Source organism: Carya illinoinensis, chromosome 13 (genome assembly GCF_018687715.1).
Source record: "Carya illinoinensis cultivar Pawnee chromosome 13, C.illinoinensisPawnee_v1, whole genome shotgun sequence".
Taxonomy (NCBI): Eukaryota; Viridiplantae; Streptophyta; class Magnoliopsida; order Fagales; family Juglandaceae; genus Carya; species Carya illinoinensis.
Window position 1 is genome coordinate 24,899,058 of NC_056764.1, and position 15,309 is coordinate 24,914,366.

The following is a 15,309-nucleotide window of genomic DNA, read 5'->3' on the forward strand; positions in this document are numbered from 1 at the left end:
ACCATTTAAGACAAGTGATAACCTGGATAAACCGGCATCAGAAGAACAGATCTGTGACGGAGAAATAGTCAAACCATACGTCTAGAGAGGCATGTGAGGTCCACACGCTAGTGGTATAGAGGTGGGGTCAGGCCAATCTTAAGGATCAGATGGAGGTGAATCTGTTGATGCAGTGCATGTAGTCGGCATAAGTGTTGAAGGGCGGCAGAGCATGAAGATCACGCATAGAAACAAGCTATGCATTAGGGTCACGCGTCGATATTTTGGGTGCAGTTCTGCATCGTCCTAGTAGATTAACGGCATGAGAACATCATAGTGGGATGTGTGTCATACGTTCATGGTTGGAGTGCAATATATCTGACAAAATCTGAACCGATGAAAAAAAAATTACCATAAAAGCATATTCACAAATAGGTAGTAAAAAGGAAGAGGAAAAGAAAAAGGAGCTGGATTATATCCCTCACTGAGCCTCGGCATCTCGATTCCCCCCCCCCCCCCCAATCTGACTCTCTCTCTCTCTCTCTCTCTCTCTCTCTCTCTCTCTCTGAATCTTCCCGAAACCCTAGCCTCATCCCGTCGTCGTCGTCATCCACTCATCTCGTCGCCGCCGTCATCCCGTCGTCGCCATCATCCCATCGTCGCCGTCATCCCATCGTCGTTTCATTTGGTCATCCTCAGAAACACTACAAATCAGGTTAGTTTTTGATAAACTCCTCTTCCATTTCGGTTTCTTTAGTTTATGGTGTGGTGTTTTTAGTTGGTGTGATTTGTTTGGTGTGGTTTCTGATTTGGGTTTGATTTGTTTAGGGTTTCTGATTTTGGGTGTGATTTGTACAAATTTTGCAATTACAGTTGATTTATGTCTTTTATTTGCTTCTGCTTATTGAGTGGCTGAAAGCACAAATGGGAAATTGTGCTGTCGTGAACTGTACCTTTTCGTTTTGCTGCTGAAAAACAGTAGGTATTTGCCCTTGTTTATTGTTAGTTGATTTAAGCTTATTGGAGCTTAGACCCTAATTTTGATGGTGCTGGCCATTTATTTTTATTGTTAAAGATTATGTCATGTAGCAAGTGGTCATGCATTTGAGAATCTTTTGAAAATGATAGATAATGGCCTCCTAAAATATCACATGAATCAATGTGTGTACTGTTGCCAATTGCTTGGATAGATAAGATCCAGCATCATGCTAAATAAATATATATATATTTTTTAAAATATTGACCTTTTAATTATTATTTTTTAAAAATATCAACCAAAAAAGTGGGAGTGGGAGGGAGGTGTGTGAAATACCTGATTTAAATGTAGGTGCTAAAAGGGGGGAAAAAAGAGCTTGCGCCATGGAAGAGGTATCAAATAAAGTTCATCTTAAAATTCTGTTCTTTTTATTATTTCTTAGAACAATAAATCCCATACTCCAGATATATGGAGGCAGACTGACCTTGAACCCTGAAGTTCTTCCAGAAGGAATGTCATGAAACAGTTGGCACCCATTATGCTGTATTTCACTGTATTGGACAACGAATAAAGTTATAAACCTTTTGAAAATACTGTCACTAGCTTAAAGCTTCAAAACATCATTTCTCAATTATAAAGCATGCTCCAATTAATAGTGATGAGATCAGCCAACTAAACAAACACCATATCGAAAATCATGTAACTTTGTAATGATTTTTAACCACACCTCAGACGTCCATGGACTTGTTCAGATGCATGGACAACTTGAGCACCGTGCACATAACCTAATGCCTGCAAAAGCATAAGTAGTTCCAAAGAAAATTTAAAAAGGGAAATATTGTGAATAACTGTCTTTAAGAAGGCAAACAGTCGATAAAAAAAAAGAGGCAAACAAGCAGATGCATGATCCTTGAGGGGAGAAACACTGACTCGTATCATAACATATTTCATTTGATTACATGCAAAATATAAGGCATAATCCAAGAAGAAATACAGCAGCCAATACAACAGGTCCTTTTTTTTTTAATACGTAAGAGGTCAATGTTTTTTTAATACACGTGTTAATCCTGTATATGTGAGTTACTTCTTTTCCCAACGTGGGATTGAGCTATTGAGGTGGTCATGTGCAAAGTCATCGTTCATGTCATCGGGAGGTCTCCGTTTGCTTGAATTTTGTCTGAAGTTTTTTTTTTCCCTACCCTTTTATTTATTTATTTATATGACCAGACTTTTCTCTAAGTAAGAGAGTATTAAATAAAATATAAATAATATTATATAAAACCAGGAAACATCGATTAAGAAAACTCACAAATAATCAACAATAATGTAGCAAGTACATGGTGGTCACACACCCTGCTCAATAGGACCAATCCTTACCCCCTTGCAATTAAATTGTCTGAATAGACACTTCAACGCAAGTTAATGACTGGCTTTTATTATTAGGTGTGGGTTAGGTATAACTAGACCCATATTTCTATTTATAATTCATTTTTATCATCGTTCTTTCAATATCATATCTTATGGTATCAGATGATTGATCTATAAATTGAATATAATAAATAATTTTTAATTATTTCATACACAACCATATACGATAATAATAAAATAGATTTGGATACTCCAATGGTTTATTATTTATATTTATAACATTGGAGTTAAAGCCAAAACAATTGTTTTCTTGTTTTCTATACTTTTTTAAGCCTTATACTTTTCTATACTTTGTATCCATCTTTTCTTTTCTTTTGTGGAGATCTTTTCTTGCCTTTTTGCATCTTCTCAGAGTTAAGTATAATATTTTGCTCTAGTATTCATAAAATTGTAGATTATCATACATGAACGTTCTTAAGGGTTTACTAAGTTTATTGTAGATTATTGTTACAAGCTGGTAATACCTCTTATACATCATACTTCAAAATTAAAACTCTTGGCACCTGGACTGAGTTTTCTGCATGAATTAATTTACTTTTTTTTTTGTTGTTGTTGTTGTTGTTGTAACTTTAACAGATGGAAGAAGATTCTGTGAGCTGTAATGTCGGTATAACCCAAGGGGTTGGCGACTCCTCTTCTATTCCATTGGATGTAGAGGAGCTTGGGACTCTTCCAACCCCTTCTTCATCCACACATACACAAGAACCTACCCGTTCCATCCCACCTTTACCCAAGAAATCCAAAAAAAAACCTAGCAACCAATCTGTGGTATGGAAACACTATACTAGAGTGCAACCTATTGACCACGATAACCCAAAAGCTCAGTGCAATTATTGCGCTAAGCTATACAGTTGCCACTACAAAAATGACACTTCATCTATGTTACACCACCTCCAGAATGCATGTGAAACTTCCCCTCTTAGAGTTAAAGGACTTGGAAGAAGTCAATCCTCTAGTGTTAAGAGGGATGCGGAGGGAAGAGTGTGTAGTCCACAAGTCCTAGTAAAGTACGATGGAGAAAAACTTAGGGTGTCAACCGCTAAGTATTTTATTAGATGCAAATTGCCTTTTAGGCTTGTGGAGCATGAAGGTTTTATTGAATATGTAACGGATTTAGAGCCTCGATTTACTTTGCCATTCCGAGGCACTTTAAAAAGGGATTGTATTAAACTGTATAAAGAAGAGAAGATACAATTAAAAAAAATTGTTGGATGGTCAAAGAATTTGTCTTACCACCGATACTTGGACGTCGGTGCAAAATCTGAACTACATGTGCATTACCGCACATTTTATTGATTGCAATTGGAGATTGCACAAAAAAATACTTAAGTTTTGCCAAATTCCTGACCATAGGGGCGAAACCATTGGGAGAGTGTTAAACTCGGGATTGCATGAATGGGGTATTGATAAAATTTTAACCATCACAGTTGATAATGCATCCTCAAATGATGTTGCTGTTGATTATATGAGGAGGAGAATAAAAGACCATGATCGTACTATACTGGGTGGTGAATTTCTTCACATGCGATGTGCTGCCCATATATTGAATCTGATTGTTATGGACGGCTTGAAGGATGTAATTGATTTTGTGTCAAAGATTAGAGATGCTGTCCGGTATGTGAAATCCTCACCTTCAAGATTTGCCAAGTTCAAGGCTTGTGCGGTAAAGGAAAAAATTAGTGGAAGGATGATTTGCTTGGATGTTCCTACTAGATAGAACTCTACATATTTGATGTTGAGTACCGCTGAAAAACACAAACAAGCCTTTGAACAATATGCGTTTGTGGATGACCAATTCTTGAACCCCACTAGCAATGATTGGAAAAATGCACAGATTTTTGTGGAGTTGCTGAAAGTTTTTTATGATGTTACATTAAGCATTTCTAGTTCTTTGTATGTGACAGCTAATGTTTATTTTGAGCAACTTTGCACAATTGAGGATACATTAAATGATATGTGCTTGAGTGATGATATTATCACTAGTACTATGGGCATAAATATGAGAAACAAGTATGAGAAGTATTGGGGTAGCACAAATAGGTTCAACTTGATGATATATGTTGCTTTTGTACTTGATCCACGATATAAAATGATGGCAATGAATTTCTGGTTGCAAAAATGCAGAGGGTGTGAGTTGGCGAATAAGATAGAGGACAGGGTTAAACTCCTTTTAGGCCGCTTGATTGAGCAGTATAACACATTTCGTGTGGCTAGTGGGAGGAGTTCTAATGTGGCTCAAGGAATGCCAAGCAGCACTAATATAAATATTGGTAATGAGCCAGCACCGGTTCCTACTAAATTTAAGATCATGTTTACCAACTTTCTTAAGGAACGGTGTGTTACGGAGTTTAGATCGGAGCTAGATAGATATTTTTCTGAGATGTGTATAGACGACTCGCTCGGTTTTGATATCTTAGATTGGTGGAGAATTAATGCCATTAACTATCCTGTCCTTGCTGAGGTAGCACGTGATGTGTTAGCCACCCCCATTTCCACTGTTGCCTCGGAGTCCGCATTTAGTACTGGAGGATGCATATTGGATCCTTTTAGGAGTTCCTTGTCTCCATAAACTGTTGAAGCTCTCATTTGCACTCAAAATTGGTTAAGGACCAAACCAATTAACATTCGGGATTTGGAAGAATACATATAGTCGATAGACCTTGAAGGTAAGTTTGAAACGTGAAATATTTTTTTTAATATCTATCTAATTCGGTTTATTATCCATCTAACTCAATTTTTAATTTTTTTTAGACGATCATCTAGCTTCATCTTCAACCGAGGCTGATGTGAATCTCCATTCCCACTCATGCTGAAAAGTTTATCCTTGGTTAATCTTCAATGGAGGTAAGAGATTTTGTGCTTGTCCTTGGTTGAGTTCCAAAGAGTTTATTGATTTGGTTTTATCATGTAGGTTCTGGATGGGAACTTCTTGCTTCGCACCGAATTTCATCCGCTGATAAATGGTTAGAAAAATATGAATCTCCAAAACTGATCTGTGCATGCTTGCATGCATTTAGTTAAAAAAAAATTTTTGTTTACATGGATTTAGTTAAAATGGTAATTAGTTGTTTCTAGCTTTATTTACTTTTGACAAAATTTAGTTTTTTAGTTTAATATTTTTATTATTATAAACAATGTTCAATACATTAATATTATGGTTTTCAACATGACTTCTGCTTTTATATATAAAAAAATTATGCTTTTCTAACAATTGTTTTTTTGCTTGAAAAAATTTAATAACATATGGGCTTTTGTTAAAATTAAAAAAAGTACAACCCAGAATCTGAATTTATGGATTCCAAAAATCAAGTTTTATCCAGGTTTTGAGCCGGATATAACCAAGTATCCAGCCCATAACTCGGGTGAACAGTCGGAGTGAGATATAGAGAATTTTAAAGTAGTACACTAGTACTTAAAATAGAAAAAAAAATGATTTTTAGCTAAAATTCAGCCAAACTTTTGTTCAGCACAATGTAAATGCTCAGAATGAATAGTAATAACAAACTGAAACATCTCTCTCTATGTCATTTTAAATCACTTTCTACTTGTGAAAATGGGAACGGAACCTTCAGCCGAGAGGTGAATGCGAGATATGTTGGCAATATCGGATCAATATATATGTTATACATTTATTATTGCAATTAATGATGATTTTGGCATGTTGTGGTTGTACTGTCAATTGGGAATGTGTCAATTCACTGGATTTGATATTAGTTTAATGATACTTTATAATAATACCACTCTTGGAAAACAACTTAGCGTCTTACATTATATAAATCTATTATCTAATGATACTTTGTAACTAAAATTTGGTCCTCTTATATATTATCATGCATATGGTCCTCTTGTAAATCTATTATCTTGCATATGGTCCTCTTATATATGATCTGTGCATGCTTGCATGCATTTGTTTGTTAATTTGTTTGTTTTTCGGATAACTGGAAGAATACTTGTGAAAATAAGAACTACTACGTGCTTGAGTTGGCATTTTATGTTGGCCTTATTTTCATGCATGGAATTGACTATAAAATCTGTGTCTTTTGTTTAGTATGGACTTTGTGGGCACAAGGCATTTCTTTGAACTTGATTCCTATCATTCCATGCATGGACGTGTCAATGATGGGTCAAGAGCGCTCAACTTCTACAGAATTGTTGGTTGAATGCACCGAATTATTGATCAGTAGGAATTTGTAATCTGATTTATCTTCTCATTTTCACTTTGTGTATGTATTTGCACGAATTGGCATGATTTTGGGATGATTTTGTAATGAGGAATGTTGATCTGAAAAAGAAAAAGAAAAAGAAACGTTATGTGCAAGATCTGAAGGAACAATATTTTGAAGGAACATTAATAATCAGGCTTTGTTTAAAATAAAAAAAAAAAAAAAAACAACCCGGGTATAGGCCGGAACCCGGATTTCCAGGTTGTAAAAACCCGGATCAATCAGGGTTCCAGCCCGGGTCGTAACCCGGGCATATCCGGGCCGGAGTCCGGCCCGGATTTAGAATCCGGGTTCCGGGCCGGGTATACCCGGATACCCGGTTCGGTACCCGGTTGCCCAGCCCTATAGGTGACGTTAATTTTTTTGATCTGAATAAGGGTATCGGAACTTCTCTTCAAGTTGTTTTTCCATGTTGTTATTCTTTTCAGTGGTGACTTATTTTGTCTATTTTGACTGCTAGTTCTTGGGTTACCATGTCTGGTGATTGGTATATTTTTGCAAGGGACAATAAACTGCAAGCAGGAGATGTTTGTGTGCTTGAGTTAATTAAGAGTGATGATGATATACTAAAAGTAACTATTTTTTGTTGCCATAAATTATTAATTGAAATCAATTTTTTTAGAATATTTTAATTTTTAAAAAATTATCAATGATTTTTTAAGAATATATATTATCTTGCATATGGGAGGCAGCAAATTTATATATTATTTATAACATATTATATTAATATATTCAAATATTAAAATATTATATTAATATATTAACAAAATATATTATATATTAGTTAAGAAGATATATAACTAATAATGTATATAAATATTATTAGTTATAAAATATTAATATTAATATATTAACAACATAATATTAGTTATAAAATATGAAATGGTCGAATGTTTCTATTTAACGTTCGAACGTGAATAGACCTTCTTATTCAATGTTGGTCTATTCACGTTCGAACGTTAAATTATTAACATTCAAACGTTAAAAAAATGTTGGAAAGTTTCCTCTTATTTCCACAGCTCTTATTAAAAACATTCGAATATTACATTATTTACATTTGGACATTAAAAAAATGGGAAAAATCTCCCGCTCGTTCTCCTAGATATAATTATAAACGTTCGAACGTTACATTATTTATGTTAGGAAGTTAAAAAGTGCAAAAAAATTCCTGCACATTTCCTCAGCTCGTATAATAAACGTTCAAACATTACATTATTTACTTTTGAACGTAAAATTTAATTATACTTTTGAACGTCCGAACATTCCATCTGAAAACTAGGCGATAAATGTTAGCTTTCTATACGTTCAAACATTAGAATAAATGATATGTTTTAGAATGAAAAGCAGCCTGATTTCTACTTGATCCCGTGAGCGAAACACAACATCCAGATAGAGAGAAAGTCATTGTGAGAGAGAGTTTGAGTGAGAGAGAGCTTGAATGAGAGAGAGGGAGACACGAAGTGGGAGAGTTTAAGAGAGAGAGAGAATTCATGAGAGAGGGTTAGAGTGAGAGGGCTTGAGTGAGAGAGAGAGTTAGAAAGTAATTGCTAATTCACAAAAATTGGTTTGTTCTTGAAGAGGGGTAAGGTGAGATCACTTTCACTTAGAAATTTTTTGTAGTATTTGTTAATAAATTTATTCTAAGTGAAATAATTATGTTTGTATATTTTTTGAAGTATTATTTGGTGGAGCTTGTATTCAACTATTTGATTTGATACATTGTTTGTTGGGCTAGGTATATTTCTAAACTTTGTTGTGAATTTATTGTGAATTTGTTTGTGAATATGTCAATATATGCATGTGATTACTGTTTGTTTTATTTAATATGTTGGAAATATGTTCATATATTGTGATTATTGTTTGTTTTATTGAATATGTTTGAAATATGTTTATATATTGTGATTATTATTTGTATTATTGAATATGTTGTGAATATGTCAATATATTGTGATTATTGTTTTTAAATTTTTATTGAATATGTGGAGAATATGTTTATAGATTGTGAATTTGTGTGTGAATATTTATTAAGTATGTTGTGAATATGTGAAATTGTTGTTATTATTGTGTGTGAATATTTATTAAATATGTTGTGAATATGTGAAATTGTGATGATTATTGTTAACATTTAATATGGGAATAAATATTTAATATGTAATAAGTATATATAATATATTCGTACTAGTTTAATTAGAATATGATTATTACGCAACTTATAAGTAAATAACTTAACAATATATAAAGTATAATGTACATATAATAACTATATTTGGTGATAACATATTAAATATTCCTACCATTGTGACTTTCCAAATCATTATATTATTAAATATATATATTAAGAAAGTAACATATCAAAAAAGAGGTATCGAAGTCACTGAATAAGTTGAGAGTTGTAAGGAATAAATTACTCCATATTTAATATAAAATAGAGTAATTTATAATAATGGATCAAATAAATGTTTAATTAGAATATACTGTATACTTTTTGTCTATATAAATAAATAATTCACTCAATTAAGTATATAGATATTAGTAAACATTTTAGATATAATAACTAATTATAACTAATATGTGCCTTTACTAAGTTATAATATAAATAATAAGAAATAGATAAGTATCAATTATAATAAAATATATTTAATAACAATTAAATATTAATAATAAAAATTATATAATAACAATATTTTTTATTTTTTATATATAATAATAATGTCAAACAAATAGTTGTGTTATTTTGTTAAACTAGAGAGAGATATTGTAAATATGCTCACAAGTTTTCTATCTTAGAGAGAATGATTGAGAATTATCTTGAATGAATGTCTGTTAAATTGCTTGACTGTCAAAGTCTCTCTGGCCTTGAGAGTTATCATGGTCGGAATATTTGTGATAGTCAAGTAATTGGACAAAAATTTATACATTTCGTCAAGATCATTCTCAATCGTTTCTCTACAAGACAAGTAGCTTGTGAGCATATTCTTCCATCTAAGCTCTAGTTTAACAATATAACACTATTATATTTGTAAGACATTGTTAATTCAAACAACATGAAAATATTATTTGTAGTGTTTTTTGTAAGATATTGTGTGATATTACATAAATAACCTTAGACCCTTTTGAGAATTAATGTATATTTAGGTGTACACTAATTCCTGAATTGTCCAGTGTAGACAGTTTAAGATTATATTATCTGTATTGCACATTCTTATTGCCCCTAATGAACATGTTTAGTACTAAGTTTCAGTGTCTTTCTTTACTATTCTTTGAGTATATTGTTCGTAGGGTCGCAATTCCTCTATGTGAACATGTATACTAAGAGAACTATGGAGAAGTGTTGCCGAAATTTCTATTGACATGAAACGTAGTAAAGTGACGACATATGTGCAATATGGATAATATAATTCCGAATGGGATAGGACCAATTACTTTATCTAAAGAGCAGTTCAAATTGGAGCATGACATGCATGTGAATTTTCTTTGCACATGTTAATAATAGACAACTTTTTTAGAAATGGACAAAAGTTGTATGCAACTAGGCGGATAGAGTTGGAAAGGATTACGTACCCTATGCGCGTGGAGTAAGAACCTTCATTGATTTTGCAGGTGCCTCTCTTGATAGTCATAGTTACATTAAGTGTCTATGTCGAGGGTGTAAACATTTGTGTGTGATAGGATTGGATGAAGTTGAAAGTCAAATATTTGTGAACGGTATGGATCTGGGATATGCCCAATGGGTACTGCATGGTGAGCTGTATGCACAGTCAGTGGATGCATTGTTTGGTCATCCAAATTATTTGCGGCACGTGGATGATGATTATGAGCAGGATGAGATGGAGGAGATGTGGGGTGACATTGGAGCTAGGATGTTTATGGATGAGGTTGACAATAATACCTCAAGTGGCCGAGGGACTGATTCTAAAAATTTCGTTGCAATGTGGGAAGATGCAAAGCGCGAGCTTTATCCAGAGTGTAAAAAACATTCCAAAATTTTGTTTATTATGCGGTTGCTTCACATTAAGTCATTGTGTGGGATGTCGATGAAAGCAATAAATATGGTATTGGACTTATTTAATGAGGTGCTTCCTGAAGGATCTGCATTGCCAAATAATTTTTATGGAAGGGTAAGAAAGACGTGCATGTTAAGGTGTTGAGATATTTTCCCTTGAGACCTAGGTTGCAAAGACTATATATGTGTAAGAAAACAGCTCGCGATATAAGGTGGAATGAGGAGAAAAGAGTTAAAGATGACGCATTTATGAGGCACCCAAGCGACTCACTTGTGTGGCAATCTTTCGATGATCAATACCCAAAGTTTGGGATTGAAGGTTGCAATGTGCGCCTGGGACTCACAACCAATGGATTCACCCTTTTGAGAATATGAGTGCAAGTTATAGCACTTGGCCCATAGTATTGATTTTGTACAATCTTCCACCATAAAGGTGTATGAAAGCGCCTAACTTTTTGTTAACTTTACTTATCCCAGGCCCAAGATCAACTGGGAATGACATTGATTTCATACATGCAGCCATTGATTAAAGAGCTAAAAGAGTTATGGGAAATAGGCGTCTGAACTTATGATGCATCCACGTTGACATCTTTACAGATGCATGCTGCGGTAATGTGGATGATAAATGACTTTTCGGCATATGTGAATCTTTCCCGTTGGAGTACTAAAGGAAAGTTAGCATGTCTGATGTGTAATAAAGAAACTGCTAGTGAGTGGTTAAAATATTCTAAGAAACTTTGTTTCATGGGCCATCTACGTTATCTACCTGCAAATCATGCATGAAGAACAAAATGCGCTAAATTTGATGAGAGACTAGAAGACAAAATTGCACCAAATGAGTTGTCTGGGGAAGAGATAGCGGAACAACTGGTACATGTTTGAGAAAACAATTTTGGCAAAGGTTGGAGAAAGAACAAGAGAAAATAATGTGTAACAAAATTGATTTAGACAAAGCGTAGTATTTTTTTTTTTACTTGTCATATTGGTCATCTTGCATGTTGTGACATAATTTGGATGTAATGCACATAGAGAAGAATATTTGTGATAATATACGTGGTACATTGATAAGCATTAACAAAAAGACAAAGGACACAATCAAGATGAGGAAAGATCTTAAGAGAATTGGAATTAAACATAATCTACATTTGCGAGTGGAAGGCAACAAGGTGGTCATGTCGCATGCATGTTTTACGACGACGAGGTTGAAAAGGTTGGACTCCTGCAAATGGTTCCAGGGTGTGAAGTTGCCAGATGGGTATGCTTCAAATATGGATAGATGCATGAGCCTTGATGATTCGAAAAATAGTGGATTGAAAAGTCTTGACTGTCATGTATTTTTGTAGAAGTTATTACCAGTGGGAATTTGTGGGAATTTGTGGGAATTTGTGTCGTCATATCCAAACTATGTATATTTTTTAAGGATTTGTGCGCTTGGGTAGTAAATCGAGTTATGTTGCAGAAGATAGAAGAAAACATTGCTACTATACTATGTAAATTCGAGTAGATCTTTCCATCATTATTTTTTGATGTCATGGTCTATTTAGAAATACATCTACCCCAAGAGGTACTATTGGGTGGACCGGTATAGTTCCGTTTGATGTATCCAGTTGAAAGATATTTGGGTCAATTGAAGCACACTGATGGGAATAAATCTAGAGTTGAGGGGTCAATAGCAAAGGCCTATATACATGGTGAATGGTTAACACTTTGCTCTCTATATCTTCATGGTGTTAAGACAAGATTTAATTGTCAAGAACGAAATGCTAATCTAGTTGCTCTACCTCCTCATAAGCTATCAGTGTTTTCTCAGAATGTATGACCATTGGGTGTACAAACGGGTTACGATTTAATTGATGGAGAGTTGGGTAAAGTTTGATGGTACGTGCCAAATAATTTTCGGGCGAGTTGTACAAAACTTTATCCCTTGAAATATATATAAAGCAGAAATGAGTGCAGATTACGAGAATAGTAGAGATAAAGACGATACTCCAATTATAGAGGCCTACCAAGAAGATGAAGAGGGTATTAACTTGTTTGTTGATCTCGGTGCGCTCAATTTACTCCCTTTGTGTAGAGATGACGTCCCATCCATCCATATTAAATGGTCATTCAATTCAAGTGAGGAAGAAGAGTCAAAAGTAGAAGATGAAGAAGAATATAGGAAGGAAGTGGATAAGGAGGACGAATAAGAGGTTGATGATGGCGATGAAGATGTTATTGAGGGGGATTATGAAATAAGCATGGAAAATACATTTGAAGATGAAGAATAAAAGTAGTAAAAATATTTTACAATATAGATGACTGTAGAATGTTATACTTTTTAGAATTTCTTCTAATTAATTTTCTTTATTATATTAATCATTTTTAAGGATGCTGCCAAAATGACAAAGAAGAAATGTGTCTCCTCCACCAAGTCCAAGTCCCGGACCAGTTGAGAACTTCCTACCCTAGGAATCTGCTCCTGAAGATCAAGTTAATACAGCAGAGAACGACAACTAATTGACACCTACAAATAAGGAAATGTCTATGATAATTAATTATATATTAATACATTTGTCTCAATGACTATATAATTCATCAATTTTACTATTATCTATTAGTTGATTCATCTGCTCGTCATGTTCGTGGCTATACATGTAGCATTCTTTTAGAAAAAAATCGAAGACACCAAAAACTCAATGTCAACATTCCTAATAATTCTACTAGAGGAGTGGATGATAGTGCAACAGTTCTTTCCTTCTATATTGGCACAGTAATCTGTGCTTATGCTCCATTTCATGTGTGATCATGGAGAGATGTTCCAAATGAGATTAAGAAGCATATTCAAAGTTGTGTTCTAGTGAGTTTATTTTGAGAATACATTTTTTTACCTAGATTATTATATCATATTTTTAACATAATTCACTTATTAGGATGAATTCGACCTCGACTTTGGCTGTAGCGAGGATTTGAGAACTGTGAATGAGTTAATGGCTACACTATTTCGACATCACAAGGAACAATGTCATGACCACTTCAAGAAGTTTAAGACTTTGCAAGAGGCTGCGCAGTCCCCTTTCCAGCAGATGAAGTTAGATGATTGGAAAAAATGTTCTGATCTTTTCACATCTCCAGATTATCAAGTATTCTTGATTTATTTCCTTTAATTATTTACATTTATATTCATTCTATATATTATATGTATATATATTACAATTAAGATTCTTAATTAATGTTGTAGTACTTAAGTGCTATGAATGTATAGAATAGATCTGCTCTGACTGACCACCATCGTACCGGTTCAAGGTCATTCCACTATCTTGTTGAAAAAGTGGTAATTAATTCATTATAGAATTAATTTATTTTTCTGATATTATTTTATATAAGTACTAATACTATCTTTTTAAAATTGCTAATGTCGCTTTGTTAGAAACATGATTATCTTGAGATATTTTCCCTCGTTCATGTCTATGCTGCTGCTCACACTAATGAGCGTAGTGAGTGGATGGATCCTGCCGCCACAAATAATTATGTAAGTGGTGTTAATTTTGTTAAATAAATTATGCAACATGTTATCTAGATTATTTTATATTTGTATTTCTTTTAATACTTTACTTATTATGTGTTTTCTTTTAAATTCCAGAAAAAATGATGAAAATGCAATCACCTTCTAGGGAATCATCTCCAAGTGACATAGACATATACTACTCGGGCCCAAGTTTAGCAGGGCAAATGGTTTGAGACGATCTTTCAAGCTTTCCTCTAGTTCATCTTCCTCAACTTCACCTGTGACGCCCCCAGATCCCCACGCACGGACACGGGAAATCGAGACGTCTGGATGGTGACAACCCGGGTCACCACCCTATCGACGAGTGCCAAGTGTGTGCGAAAGCAACAAATGTGCACGAAGGAACACACAGCGGATAACGAAAGTCATATAACTAAGTACAAGAATTTTCTTAATTTAATACAAGCTGTTTAAAACATACATAAATAAAATATTACAAAACACGAATATAGTTTTAAACCAAACTATAAAGCATAACTTCGACTCAAAACTCCAGAGGAGCCGCATCCTCGAGCTCAGCCTCCTCCTCCTCCTCGAATCCTGCACCAAAATTTACGGAACCAAAAATGGTACCACAGGTAAGTAAAATCCAAACACCACCACATAAAAGCATATAGAACTCAAAAAATATGCATGAAGTGATGCCAATGCGCAAACCCATAAAAATATATTTTTCTACACACGCCAAAAATCACATTTGGCCCATATCCATCTCAAACCATTATCCATTTTATCCGTATGCACCATGACCTCCCCTAGGGGTCATCCGCACACCCTGGCTCCAATGCCACACCGCAGAGTACCACCACGCATGTGACACCTAACGAGCGATGCCCAGTTCCGCACCCCGCGCATTCTTAGCCAAGCATCCTCTAGCCCTCACCAGTGAAGGGCCACGGAGTCGGTGCGTAGGGTGATGCCCGGTTCCGCGCCCGGCGCGTTCGTAGCCAAGCATCCCCTAGCCCCCGCTCTCGCTGTCGCCCAGCGACAACCCAAGGGACATCACTCAGTTTATTACGCTCCCAAGTGACCAGAGGAGCTCCACCGAGATAATACCCCATCTCGGCTTGGGGTCGTGATACACACGCACCCGTAAGTCCCCTTACGCCAATAAACAGGCTTTTCTCAATTAAACAAAAACACACGTGCATGC